General features: G+C 41.7%; 3 non-coding genes and 1 pseudogene across 3 annotated transcripts; 2 read left to right on the top strand and 2 right to left on the bottom strand.

The window, feature by feature from the left end:
* Window positions 1-2940: 2940 nt before the first annotated feature.
* LOC121872101 lies at window positions 2941-3103 on the bottom strand. Its single transcript, XR_006090024.1, has one exon. It is a non-coding gene; the product is annotated as a U1 spliceosomal RNA (small nuclear RNA).
* A 4636-nt stretch (window positions 3104-7739) lies between these two features.
* Window positions 7740-7932, top strand: LOC121872103. The gene has a single exon (XR_006090026.1). It is a non-coding gene; the product is annotated as a U2 spliceosomal RNA (small nuclear RNA).
* A 678-nt stretch (window positions 7933-8610) lies between these two features.
* On the bottom strand, window positions 8611-8773 carry LOC121872102. Its single transcript, XR_006090025.1, has one exon. It is a non-coding gene; the product is annotated as a U1 spliceosomal RNA (small nuclear RNA).
* Window positions 8774-10081: 1308 nt separating this feature from the next.
* Window positions 10082-10285, top strand: LOC121872104 (annotated as a pseudogene).
* The last annotated feature ends 3268 nt before the right edge of the window (window positions 10286-13553 follow it).

The raw sequence follows: 13553 nt of genomic DNA, 5'->3' as shown, positions 1-13553 counted from the left end.
CAACAAATATTAGCCCTTCATCCTTATCTACAGGCTTCAAGTCAAGTTTGATAACGTAAAAAAAAACAAAAAAACATAGGAAAAAAATGCTTCTGTAACAGTGCCATGTAAATTGTCATGTTTTAGAGAAAATCTATGAGAATCTAGTTTAGACAATATTCCTGCCAAAAAGCCATTATAGAGGCATATTACACCAAAAAGAGCCTGCCTATGTGCCTACATCTTAGCCAATCACCGTGACCTCTAAGTGTGACGCGAAAGGCGCAGCTGAGCTGTTTTTTTTGTTTTTTTTATTGGACACCCCCTTACATCCTTGTTTAAGGTGAAGCGCAGAAGCGTTTACAGCGCCCAACAGGGAAGCATGCTAAGTTCAGGGTTGATGATGATGATGGGATGGAGAGAAGAGAGCCATTGGCTCAAGAAGGTGGAAGACGGTGTAGGAGGAATATGTCTCATGAGTTAAGGGCGTAGAAGCCTGAAGAGTCAAGGGCGTAGAAGCCTGAAGAGTCAGTGGTTTATGTCAAAGCAAGTTATTGGAAGCTCAAACAACTTTCCCTGAATACGAATTCGCAACTTTCGATTTATAGCAGGTACCTACTTTGCTGCCAGGTGAACAAGGACCAAGGGAAGCTGGCAAGTGTGTCGGAACAAATTTCCACCAACCCGGGAATCGAACCCGTGACAACTGGCTTGCGAGGCAAGAGCGGTACAGCTCTACCCACAGGCGCCCCAGCTGAGCTGATTTGCTGAAAATTAGCGTCTCCTACCCAACTACAATTGGGTTGTACAGTAATAAGGTTGAACAAGAGGACAGAACATGATTATGTCTCGTTGGCAATTATGTTTATTGCAATGGTAATTACTTATCTATTTTCATGATAATTTCCGATAAAACGGTTTTGATGGTACAATAAAAGCAGGTACTGTAAATATAGTAGGTGTTACAAGAAATATTTATACTTAGACAATAGATTTTTTTTAAGAGATGATTTAAAGGAAGGGAGCGTAGGCTTTGCTCGGATGTGTGGGGGTAAGTTGTTCCACACCTTCACACCGTGATATTTTATGGAGGAGTAGCTCTGGGTGCCTTAAGTTGTATCTCTGATTATACCGGAACTGGAAATAATTATTGTCAAGCAAGTGATTGATAGATTCAGATTTGCCCCTCGAGGGGGATAGTTTATTGGGCACCCCCTTACATCCTGTGCAAGGTGAAGCGCAGAAGCATTTACAGCGCCCATCTGGGAAGTATGCAAAGTTCATACTTGCCTTTATGACTCGTGCATTAAGGGGGTAAAAGCCTGAAGGGTCATAGGTTTTGTCAAGTTACATAAAGTGAGAGAATGATGAGTGCGTGGGGGGAAAGTTCCCGGTACATTTCATCTGTTTATGGCAAAGCGTGGCAGGTCCCTAATAATGTCAAGTGCCAGGCCTGTCACTAGTAGGAGGGATATCTGGTCAGGGAGGGAAGAGGTGTTGGTAACAGCTTGGGACCTGTAGGAGGTGGTCATAGGGCACGTGAGGATGTAGTGAGAGAGGGTGTGAGAGTCGGGTTGGCCACAAAGTTTACAAACAGTGCGGCCAGGCTCAGGGTTGCCAATGTACTCCCATAGGTACCTGTACCCTAGGTGCAGTCTCATGTACATAATCTGTTGAGATCGAGTCAGGGATTGATACTCTTTGTAGTGGCGGTTGTCGTCACCGGTTACAGCGTCATAGTGGCATAGTGTGACGCTACCCCGTTGTTTCAGGTGTGTCCAATTTTCATCGAATGCCTCTCGTTGTGTGGCGTGTATGCGAGATTTGAGATGACTCAAGGAGAGGGCGAGAGCGGCTTCAATATCTTCTTCTTGTGTAGCTTCTTTGGCAAGCCGACCTACAGTGTCACAGGCAGTTATTCCTATAAGTGACGGGATCTAAATAAACTTGACACGGATGTCATCAGTTTGTTCTAGCCCGGCGACGGCGGCTAGGGTGTGTTGGGCGGCAGGGGAGGAGGGGGTGGCTAATTTGAGCCTCGCTAGCGCCGAAGTGCTGTCACTGATTATAAGGAGGTTCCAGCGTTCAGTGCGAGCATACAGTAGGTCGCCACCTCATGAATGCCCGCGAGGATGGCTATGCTTTCAGCATCAGTGGAGGAGGCCCAGTCGTGGACCCTGATTTTCCTGCAGGCCTGGCGCTCAGGAATCCACACAGCTGCCCCAGCGCTGCCCAGCGTGGTAACAGACCCATCACAGTAGACGAGGAGAGGAGGGTGGGAGGTCTTAAGAGAGGAGGCGACATCATTAATCTGCTCAAGGCAGTTAAGTTTGAGCATATACCGCAGTTGGGTGGATTTACGACCAGGGAAGGTGTGGACGACAACATCAACACTCGGGGAAGTCCACGGCGGTAGAGGCGAATGAAAAGTGATTGATAGATTTGTAAACAAAGGGGCACAGCAGTAGGTGTTAACATCTTCGAATTTAAAAATTTTCAATATAGCTAATTTTTTATTTGTGTGATCTGTTTTTTTTTCAAGTAGGTCATTGTCCGTACAATTCTCTTTTGTGCAGTAACCAGAGATTATGTTTTTGAAGAGCTAGAGGCCCCCCCCCCCCTCATACTGTGTGACAGTGTATCAGGTGTTGGTAAACAAGATCATGATAGATTTCTTTCATTGCTGTGACAGTGAGTGACTGTCGAGTGTGATACAGACTATTAAAAAAAAACCAACTTCTTTCAATATTATGAGTTACTAGGCATCAATTAGAGAGTTTGAAAATCTTTCATTCACACGTAATTGTCAAAATATAAATCATATAAAAGTAGCGGAGAAAAAAAATTCTTTGCTGACCTTAAGCATAAATCAAGTACTATTTATTAACAGAGACCTTGTTAAGCTGTAAAAATACGCCGTTGTACCTTATATTTCTTATGTAATCCCTTATGAATTGTGTAAGGGGGATAGCGCGAACGCAGTCCCCCGCTAACAAAAATTGCGCACTCGAGTTAACCACATTTGGGTTAATCGCAAGGGTCAGCATCACCGGAGTGCAATGGTGAGCCTCGCCCTGGGAAAACCGCCTTCGTGATCACGGTATCTCCTGTGCCAGGTAAGTATGCCCTGAATTGTTCATCCTAAACCCTAACCTAACTTGACTGACTATCATTGTGCTGAACCATCTCTCTTATGTTATTTATTTAAATTTATAAACCAATTATATGATAACTTTTTATATAATTCGTAATATGCTAAAATAAAAATTGTCACATTAAAAGTGAGAGGCATATGATGGAAATAAACTATTCATTTCCATCAAAACACAAACATACGGGGTTAGAAAATGTTAACTATTGATAATTTTTTCGCGTTTTTCTTGTGTTTAATTCAATATGATTTCCCATTAGATCCAAAATAAAGTAATTAATAGTATCTCAACCATCAACTTTAGATTGATTTGCCAGGATAAGTTTGTATAGAGGTAAGCCAAGTTTTCTTCTGTAGCAAATTGATCCTAAAGTTTCTTCCTCTCATAATTAAGTCGTTTGGGATATTGCTTATGTACTTTATCTATTAATTATGAGGAACTTGCTATCCAGTGAGGGCTATCCCTCCTAATGTAAAACTGAACATTGTGGAAATACTTTATTTGGCATAGTAATGAGATCAATATAGCCCAGAATCATTTTATTGGAAAATTGACTAATAACCAAACTAGAAATTGATACAATTCCAATTTTTCTACAATTATATGCAATAAATATTTATACTTGTGTAAGCATTTTACAAATACTTCAGGAACTACTTCTCTGGGCGGAGCTTCATTTTTTCATGAAGGTTGGCATACACGGTTCATAAAGTAATTATCTCAATCATTTAGGCACTATCATTTTTAGTGCAATTTATACTTTTCATAATGCAACGGAAATTAGTTTTCCAGCTTCTATGTAAAAAATAAAATAACAAAAACAGCGGGTGTATTGTTGGTATCATAGTTAAAAAACATTGGCAACCGGCGTATCTCTTCATGGGGAAAGTACAGTGTAGGGTATGCGTCCTTCAATCTGTCCCTCAAACATGCCAGTTTCTTCCTTCACTAACACTGGTCAATAATGTTCATAAAGAAAAAAGAAAGAAAGAATGAAAGAAAGAAATAACGAACAAAAGTGATTTTTTTTAAGATTAAGGAAAACTAAAAATTGTAAATGGTAATATAACAATGAAGTGTAAAGAATAGTATAATAATTGGTAATATAATTACGGTTTTTGTTATTATAGATTACTAGTGTTGATGCATAAGGAGTTTGACTGTTTATCTGCAAACAGAACTCGAGATAAATTCTTGTTGCACCAATTTAAAACTAAAGTAAGGTTATTGTGTAATGTGCATTGCACCTACAATAACAAATGACAGACTTCTCCAGGAAATAGAGGAAGGCACAGTAAAAGTTACCTACGAAGATGATAGGGTAGAAGAATTCTACATAGAACAACTGATAAATGCAGGACTTATTAACACCAAATACAATAGAATTGAAAGAGTAGATACAATTAAATTTAAGAAAATCAGATCGGGATTGAAGGAGGAAAGGAGTGGACACTCGCCAGGAGATATACGAGCCAGCAGACACCCTACACCAAGTTCTCGGGACCCACGACTACTCAAAACAAAACATTAAAGATAATCCAACACAACGTCCTAGCCTGGAATTCGGCAAGGAAATCAGAACTCACCAACATATACAGCACATTAGACCCTGACATCATTCTCATCAACGCACATGGTAGGAAAAATAGTGAAAAAATCAAGATCTTTAACTACCATGTACATCAAATGAACATACACAACGAACCACATGATGGCATAGCAATTGCCATAAAACGCAACATACAATATAAAATCATTGACAATTTTCAAAGTAACTTTCTGGCAGCCGAAGTATATACAACAAGAGGGCCAATAACCATCGGAACTTCATATTTAACATTCAGAAGACCAATATTTCCTACAGGGGACATCTTAAAACTAATGAGGCAAAACAATCCAGCATACTTCATAGGAGACCTCAATGCAAAACACACAACCTTAGGAAACAATGTCAGAAACCCAGGAGGAAAAATCCTCCATGCTCTCATCGATCACGGGACAATAACACACCTCGGGCCCGACTTCGCAACTTACATATCAGCCGGCAACACTGGAAAACCAGACATTGTTTTAACCAATAGACATCACCATCTAAACGTACATCTAAAAGCGGGACCCACAACAACCAGTGATCATCTACCCATAATTGCAACTTTATCCACATTCCCGATACAAATCCCATCAATCCCAAGATTTTCACTCAATAAAGCAAATTGGGAAAATTTTAAATCGGAACTTAGCAACAACGAACCAACACTCCTACACAACAAAGACACAACAGAGATTGATAATTCACTGGATACATGGTACAAAGAAGGAACAACAGCAATGGAAAACAACATTCCAAAAACAACATACCGTACATTACCACATGCACAATTAACACATGAAGAGAAAATGATCCAAACTAGATTCACCAATCTATATGAATACACCAAAACACACGGGTGGAGCAATGACACCACAATATTATACAGGAATCTAAAAGAAGAACTGAAAGACATGAGCAAGAACAAACACAATGAAACATGGAACAAGCTGATCCAGGATACACAAGCAGACTACAAAAATCCAAAAGCATTCTGGAAGAAAATAAAAAACCTAATGGGAACAAATTCGGAAGAAACTAGCTACATAAAGGACAAAAACGGTAGAAAGGTAACAGAACCACACGATAAAGAACCAATATTTAGAGAATTCTGGAAGAACATATTCAGAATAAATGACGAAGACAATAGAAGCTTCTGCCAAGAAACAGAACAGGCAACTAAAACATATTTGAGCCAGAACACAGAGAAATGGAAACCTACCAATAAAATCAACCTCGACTTATTAGACATAAACAACCCAATAATTGCCCCATTAACTAAAAATGATATTGCAAAAACAATTGCAAGTTTCAAGAATAAAGCACCTGGCATAAGCCAAATTAATAAAATCGTACTTCAAAACATTCCTCAGTCTATGATCGAACAGCTCAAAAATATATACAATGCCTCACTTGCAACTGGCTTTTTCCCTACCAAATTTAAATTAGCCAAAATCAGACTCATTCCGAAAGCAGGAAAGAACCATACTCAAGCAGAAAACTACAGACCTATATCATTATTGGAAACACCTGGTAAAATATTGGAAAAAATAATCAACAACAGACTGAGAAATTTTCTAGACCAAGAAAACAAATATAACCCGAGACAGCACGGCTTTCGAAAACACCGAGGAACCAACACAGCAATAGCTCTAATATATGAATCAATTGCAAATGCTGCAAGTAACAGAGACCAATGCAACATAATTCTGAGAGATGTTTCAAAAGCATTTGACAAAGTGTGGCATGAAGGATTGAAGTTAAAAATAATCAAATTGGACATGCCTACCAATATCACAGCACTATTATGTAATTTTTTAGATAACAGACAGGCCAAATTAATAATCGACAACCATCTAGGACAAACCTTCATCCTTCATAGCGGAGTTCCCCAAGGCAGTAATATATCGCCGACGTTATACACTGTATACACGGCAGATATGCCGCAACCACGTCAATCAGAATACATCGCTTACGCAGACGATGTAACACAGATAGTCAGGTACCCGGGAAAGTCCAAACAAATGATGGCTATTAGAACATGCAGAGAAATAGAGGTAATAAACGACTATGAACGTAAATGGAAGATAAAAACCAATGTACAAAAACTCCAAATAATTCACATCGCAAAAACAAAACCATTCCCTATTATTGTTAACAACCAACAAATACCATACGCTGCCAAGGGAAAAACATTAGGACTCAAGATATCCAGATGCGGAATAACACCCCACATTAACGAAAGATTAGCTAAGGCAAGATCACAACTTACTAAGCTCAAAAGATTCCGCCAATTGGAAACCAACACGCAATTGCACCTATACAAAGCACTGATCAGACCACACTTAGAATACCCCCCGATACCTCTGAACACAATCTCAAGAACCAATCAACTCAAATATCAAGCAGTGCAAAATATAGCCCTCAGAAGAGCGGCAAAACACCAACCACCATACACACAAACAGTACAAGACATACACACAGAACACGGCATAGACCCACTCAACATCAGAATACACACCCAAGCAAATGTAATATGGGAAAAAATCGAGCAAGAACAGGATCCCATACTAAACCAACTAATTGAGGAAAACAACAACACATCGCACGGATGGTGGCCTAGAAGCAGGAAAAATGATAACGAAGAACCAGAGCCTCTATATACAAAATAACAACAAAATAACAATAAGAAATAACAATAAAAATAACTAAAAGATGGGGATCATCCCTCCAGTGCCACAAGGACCTGGAGAGACCCCCCCTAACAAAATATGCCCTCAGGACACCTTAGAACAACCTAGCTTAGCTTGGCTGAGACCGGCCTTCCCTAACCCCAAGAACCTCTCAACGCAGCACAGTTACGGAAGACAAAAAACTCGTCTCCGCAAGGTGGATAGCCCACCTGCTGTTAACCTTCTCCTCTACTTCCCACTTCTAAACTTTACCTTGTACTATACCCTTCTCCCACTCTCAGAGCCACTGCTCTCTTCTCTCCATATAATCATCATATAATCATTGTCAACGCTTCTCGGCCTTTTGGCTAAGATCAAAGTGTAGTATCTGTTCTTATCAGCTTAATATCTGATACGATCCCCATGTGGGATCTTCGATATTAAACTGATTTTTGGATCATGGCGAAGTGCTAGGGGCTTGCTCCACCTTTGCCGCGGATCTGCCCGGTATTGCAGTATCTCCGGGATCGGTCCACTCCCCATGGGGAGAAATTAAAGCAAATATATTACATTTTATTTAAAGATGGCCATGGGCATATAATGTCTTATAATCGCTGTATATATGTCACGGTCAGACACAGGTGCGACTTCTTTCTGGGTTGCAAAAAAGCAGGATGTAATTGTCCGTTTATTCGGTCCTTGGTAGGTTACAATATGCGGAGTTACACATGCATGAGTATGATGTGACAAACATGGATAAGAGGTGTGTTAGGACCTGGCAAGGATAACGTTGGATATAACATTAGGATAAGTTCAGGCTCATTTCACAACATGAGTACAGTTAATATTTTGAAGTTCTCTATTGTGTCATGAGGACATAACACTCCTTTTTTCTGTCTCAATCAAAGTTTTTAATCTCAAAAAAATGTCTCGATATTATACTGAAAAAAATTTAGATTAACACGTTTTCCTAACAGACTATTAAAAACTTCTTTCAGTATTATGAGTTACTAGGCATCAATTGGAGAGTTTGAAAATCTTTTCATTCACACAAAATTGTCAAAATACAAATCATGTAAAAGTAGCGTAGAAAAAAATTCTTCGCTGACGCTTAAGCATAAATCAAGTACTATTTATTAACAGAGACCTTGTTAAGCGGTGCAAATACGCCGCTGCACCTTACTTTATATTTCGTTTAGAGTCCCTTATGATATGTATAAGGGGGATAGCGCGAACGCAGTCCCCCGCTAACAAAAATTGCACACCCGAGTTAACCACATTTGGGTTAATCGCAAGGGTCAGCATCACCGGAGTGCAATGGTGAGCCTCGCCCTGGGAAAACCGCCTTCGTGATCACGGTATCTCCTGTGCCAGGTAAGTATGCACGAACATCATCATCCTGAACCCTAACCTTACTTGACTGACCATCAATGCGCTGAACCTTCTTTTTTATGTTATTTACCTCATTTTACAAACAAATAAAATGATTACTCTTTCTATAATTCGTAGTATGCTAAAATAAAAATTTCCAAATTAAAAATAAGAGCATGTGATAGAAATAAACAAGTTTGGCTTTATAAACTTTATTCATTTACAAACATACTGGGCTAGAAAATGTTAACTATTGATATTTATTTTCGCGTTTTTCTTGTGTCTAAATCAAGATGATTTCAAATTAGATCCAAAATAAAGTAATTAATAGTATCTCAACCACCATCTTTAGATTGATTTGCCAGGATAAGTTTGTTAAAGTATAGAGGTAAGCCAAGTTTTCTTCTATCTCAAATTGACCTTAAGTTTCTCCCTCTCACGATTAAGTCGTTTGGGGTATTACTTATAATATCAATTATGAGGAACTTGCTATCTAGTGAGGGCTATCCCTCCTAATATAAAACTGAACATTGTGGAACTACTTTCTTTGGCATAGTAACAAGATCAATATAGCCCAGTATCATTTTATTGGGAAATTGAATAATAACCAAACTAGAAATTGATACAATTCCAAATTTTCTTCAATTATATGCAAGAAATGTCTATACTTATGTAATCATTTTACAAATACTTCAGGAACTACTTTTCTGGGCGGAGCTTCATTCCTTCATGAAGGTTGGCATACAAGGTTCATAAAGTAATCGTCTCACGCATTTAGTCACTTTCATTTCTAGTGCAATTTATATTTTTCGGAAATTAGTTTTCCAGTTACTATGTAAAAATAAAATAAAATAAAATGAAAACAGCGGGTTTGTTGGTGGTACCATAGTAAAAAAAACAGTGGCAACGGGCGTAACTCTACGTGGGGAAAGTACAGTAAATGTGTTCTTCAGTCTGCCCCTCAAACATGCCAGTTTCTTCCTTCACTAACACTGGTCAATAAGAGCTCCTAAACAAAGGAAGAAGGCATTAATGATAGTGATTAAGGAAAACTGAAAATTGTAAATGGTAATATAGCCATGAAGTGTAAAGAATAGTAAATTAATTGGTTACATAATTACGACTTTTGTTATTATAGATTTTAAATGTTGATGTATAAGGAATTCGAATGTTTATCTGCAAACACAACTCGAGATAGATCCTTGTTGCACCAATTTACAGGTGAAGCGAAGTAAGAATATTACCTAATGTGCATTAATTTAATTGCAACAGCTTTGGAATCGCTTTCTCGGCCTTTTGGCTAAGATCAAATTGTAGTAATCGCTTCTCGGCCTTTTGGCTAAGATCAAAGTGTAGTATCTGTTCTTATCAGCTTAATGGAGAGTACATGATCAGTGTTCTTTTTTTACATAGAAGGAAGAGCACAGATTTTGACTTTCTGGGGGTGAAAGGAACAGAGTTACTCCTTTGTTGTTTTAGGCGGCGAGGAGGGAACCCGGTATTTCTCTATTGCTGTGGTTATTACTAATACCATGCAGTGAGAGGAAACATACCGGCGGGGACCTGCAAAGCCCCAAACCTGGTCCCACGGGACCCCACGTGGGTGCTTCTCACACGTGGTTGTTCCCTCCTCTCTGTACTTCCTTACTTCGTACTGGCTGAGGGACCTGCACTCATAGAAGTGTATTCGTCCCAAAGTCCCTCCCCGGTAAACCATCACCTTGCGATCGAGTGGGTTTGTGATGGCGAAAGGGAGGTCGGTACACAACTCTCGGCCGATCCTCCAGGAATACCGTGATAGTGCGGGTACACCCTGGTAAGGGGGTTGTCATGTGTGTGTGGGTGTTCGTGTGGGTAAAGCAAGATGGACGACGAAGGGCCAAGGGGAAGAAACGAAGGAGATCGACAGCCGGAAAGAAGAAACCGAATGCTGACCATATGGTTCCCTGCACCACCATCCTTCAAATGCACAGAGAGGACGCAGGGATGCCCATGGGAATGTGCGTCATCGGGGTGGTCTGGCTGCAAGCAATCACTAGTCCGACATCTAAAGGAAGCCCACAACAAGAAAATCAACGAATATATGAACATGTGTGCAGGGTGCTATCTGGTACTGACTATCCGGCCAAGCAATCACACGTGCATCCTCAACAGGCAGATGAGGGAGGAGCAAAGGGTTCCCCATTTTCGTTTCCAGTGCGACGTGCAATACTGCCACTACTCTGCCCCAACAAAGAGAGGATTGAATAACCACAAGGTAGCAACACATGTACGGCAGTGGAGGAGGAGAGACAACCAACGTCAGGCGGAGCAACGACAGGGGAACCAACAGGCTGAAGGCAATCCAGCAAGCGCCCAGCCCTCACAGGAAGTTGGGGAAAATAGGGATAACGAGCAGAGGGAGCAGCCACAGAATTACGAGCAACAGCAGCAAAGAGAAACACAAGGGCAACGAGAAAGGCACAGATGGACACCTCCACCCAGGGATGGAGAAGTGGAAGGACCAGAGACACCACGCCCCGTCTCTGGGAGAAGTACACCAGTGTCACCACTGAGCCCAGACGATCAAGAAACGCGACTGAGGTCGATAACGCCGAACCAGCTGCTCCAAAATGAACCCTCACCAAGAGAGGAATCACAGCACCCAGGGGACCTGACACCCCTCTTGCACATGCCAAGAATGCCACTGTCACCTCTAAGCCCCGATGAAGAACATGGTGGAGACAGTACCCGAACAGGGGAACAGATAATGCAAAGTCAAGAAACAAATGAAGGAAGACAAAGTAATCTCAGTGAATCCCCGACACCACTATCGCAAAGTGAAGCAACTCAAACACTAAGTGGTGAAGGCAACATACAGGAGCAGATTGGCATAACGCCTGAACCAAATGAAGAGCGAGATGAAGCTGAGGAGACATGGATACTGGAGCCGTTTCTGGGCACAGTGTATGAGATCCAGCGGAACCCGGACTGGGCAAGATTTGAAGAAGTACTGATTGAGATCGAGGTAGCAATACAAGCGGCAAACAGGATAAACATCTCTCAAGGACAGAACACGACCAGGAAAATCACCGATGCCAATGATTGCAAACAGATCCAGAGGCTGTACAAATACAACCGTCGCCGAGCAATACGGCTAATTGCCGAAGGGAACGGCGCAAGATGTGAAATAAGCAAGGAGAGAATAGAGGAACACTTCCAACACATGATGGTTGAAAAGGATTGTGACCTAAATACCGTGGAGCACATTCCCGAACCGCCACACGACAGACCAGAGATGGAAATGCAGCCCTTCACAGAGAAGGAAGTATTTACAAAACTAGCAGCAGCAGAGAATTCGTCACCAGGTGAAGACAGAATATCATATGAGAACTGGAGAAAGGCTGACCCAAGCTGCCGAGTGATGGCAGCCATATTCAACGTGTGTCTCAGAGCCAAGAGAATACCAGTCTCCTGAAAACGATACAGAACAATACTTGTCCCCAAAAAAGGTGGTAACCCAGAAGTCGTTTCAAAGTGGAGGCCTATAACACTGAGCAGAACAATATACAAGGTGTACACGGGATGCCTCACAGCACGACTCAGAAGGTGGCTCGTTGACAACGAGGTACTGTGCGCCGCACAGAAAGGATTCATGCCAAGTGATGGGGTGATAGAACACAACTACATACTTCAACATCACATGGACGATGCACGACGGAACAATGGCGATACCTGCATAGCAGCACTCGACTTGACCAATGCATTTGGCTCAGTGTCACTGGACCTCATTAAAAGAGCGCTCAACCGTATAGGGGTGGGACGGGATTTTGAAACAGTAGCAGGAGACATCATCAGTGGCAAGACGACAAGAATACTAACAAAGGAAGGAGAAACAGAAGAGATACCAGTGCAATGCGGTGTGCAACAGGGGTGCCCAATAAGTGGTCTCCTGTTCAATATAGCGGTCGAACCACTGTTGCGGAAAATCGCGGCCGAAGGAATGATACTGGACCAACAGCACAAGCACCCATGCTTAGCATATGCAGACGATATAACCATCATTACAAAACAGCAAGATAATCTACAGCAACTCCTCTACATAGCAACAGAACAATGCAGTATGATGGGACTGGACCTAAATCCTAGCAAAAGCTCATCATTGCACCTGTCTGGACGAAGACCTCGAGGAATGCGCCAGACACAGTTCTACGTGGGAGAAACGCCCATCCAATGGAAGAGCGATGGCGAAGCAACGCTCTTCTTGGGACGACCAGTTGGGTTCCATCTTCTGCCAAACATCCAAACAGTAGAGGAACTAATGCAACTCGGGACCAAAATACTGACAAGCAAGCTAGCACCGTGGCAGAGAATAGATGCAGTCAAGACATTCATGTTCCCGGCAGGAGTGCATGCAATGAGGACTTGGCAACTGAGGAAAACTGACTGGGCACGCCTGGACAACGAAATGAAGACAATGCTTAAACACACGCTACATCTACCGTCAAGAGCGTCGAATGAGTACTTGTACGGAAGCAGTAAAGCTGGAGCGTGTGGTGTCCCACTCGCGGCAGAAGACTCTGACATTTTCCTGGTGGATACCGCATATAAATTACTCACGTCACCGGATCCTAACGTCAGGGAAATAGCCAGAGAAGAATGCCGGCGAGTGGCAACAATGACAACACGACAGGAGCCAAGCATGACCGACGCATGCATGTACTTAACACAGGGAGAGATGCAAACGCGAGGAGGAGACCACCAAACCATCTGGTCTAGAGCCAGGTGTGCCTCAGGCCGAATGGGGGTTTC

Source organism: Homarus americanus, unplaced genomic scaffold, assembly GCF_018991925.1.
Source record: "Homarus americanus isolate GMGI-L3 unplaced genomic scaffold, GMGI_Hamer_2.0 scaffold4728, whole genome shotgun sequence".
Taxonomy (NCBI): domain Eukaryota; kingdom Metazoa; phylum Arthropoda; class Malacostraca; order Decapoda; family Nephropidae; genus Homarus; species Homarus americanus.
This window is presented reverse-complemented; position numbering and strand designations above follow the sequence as displayed.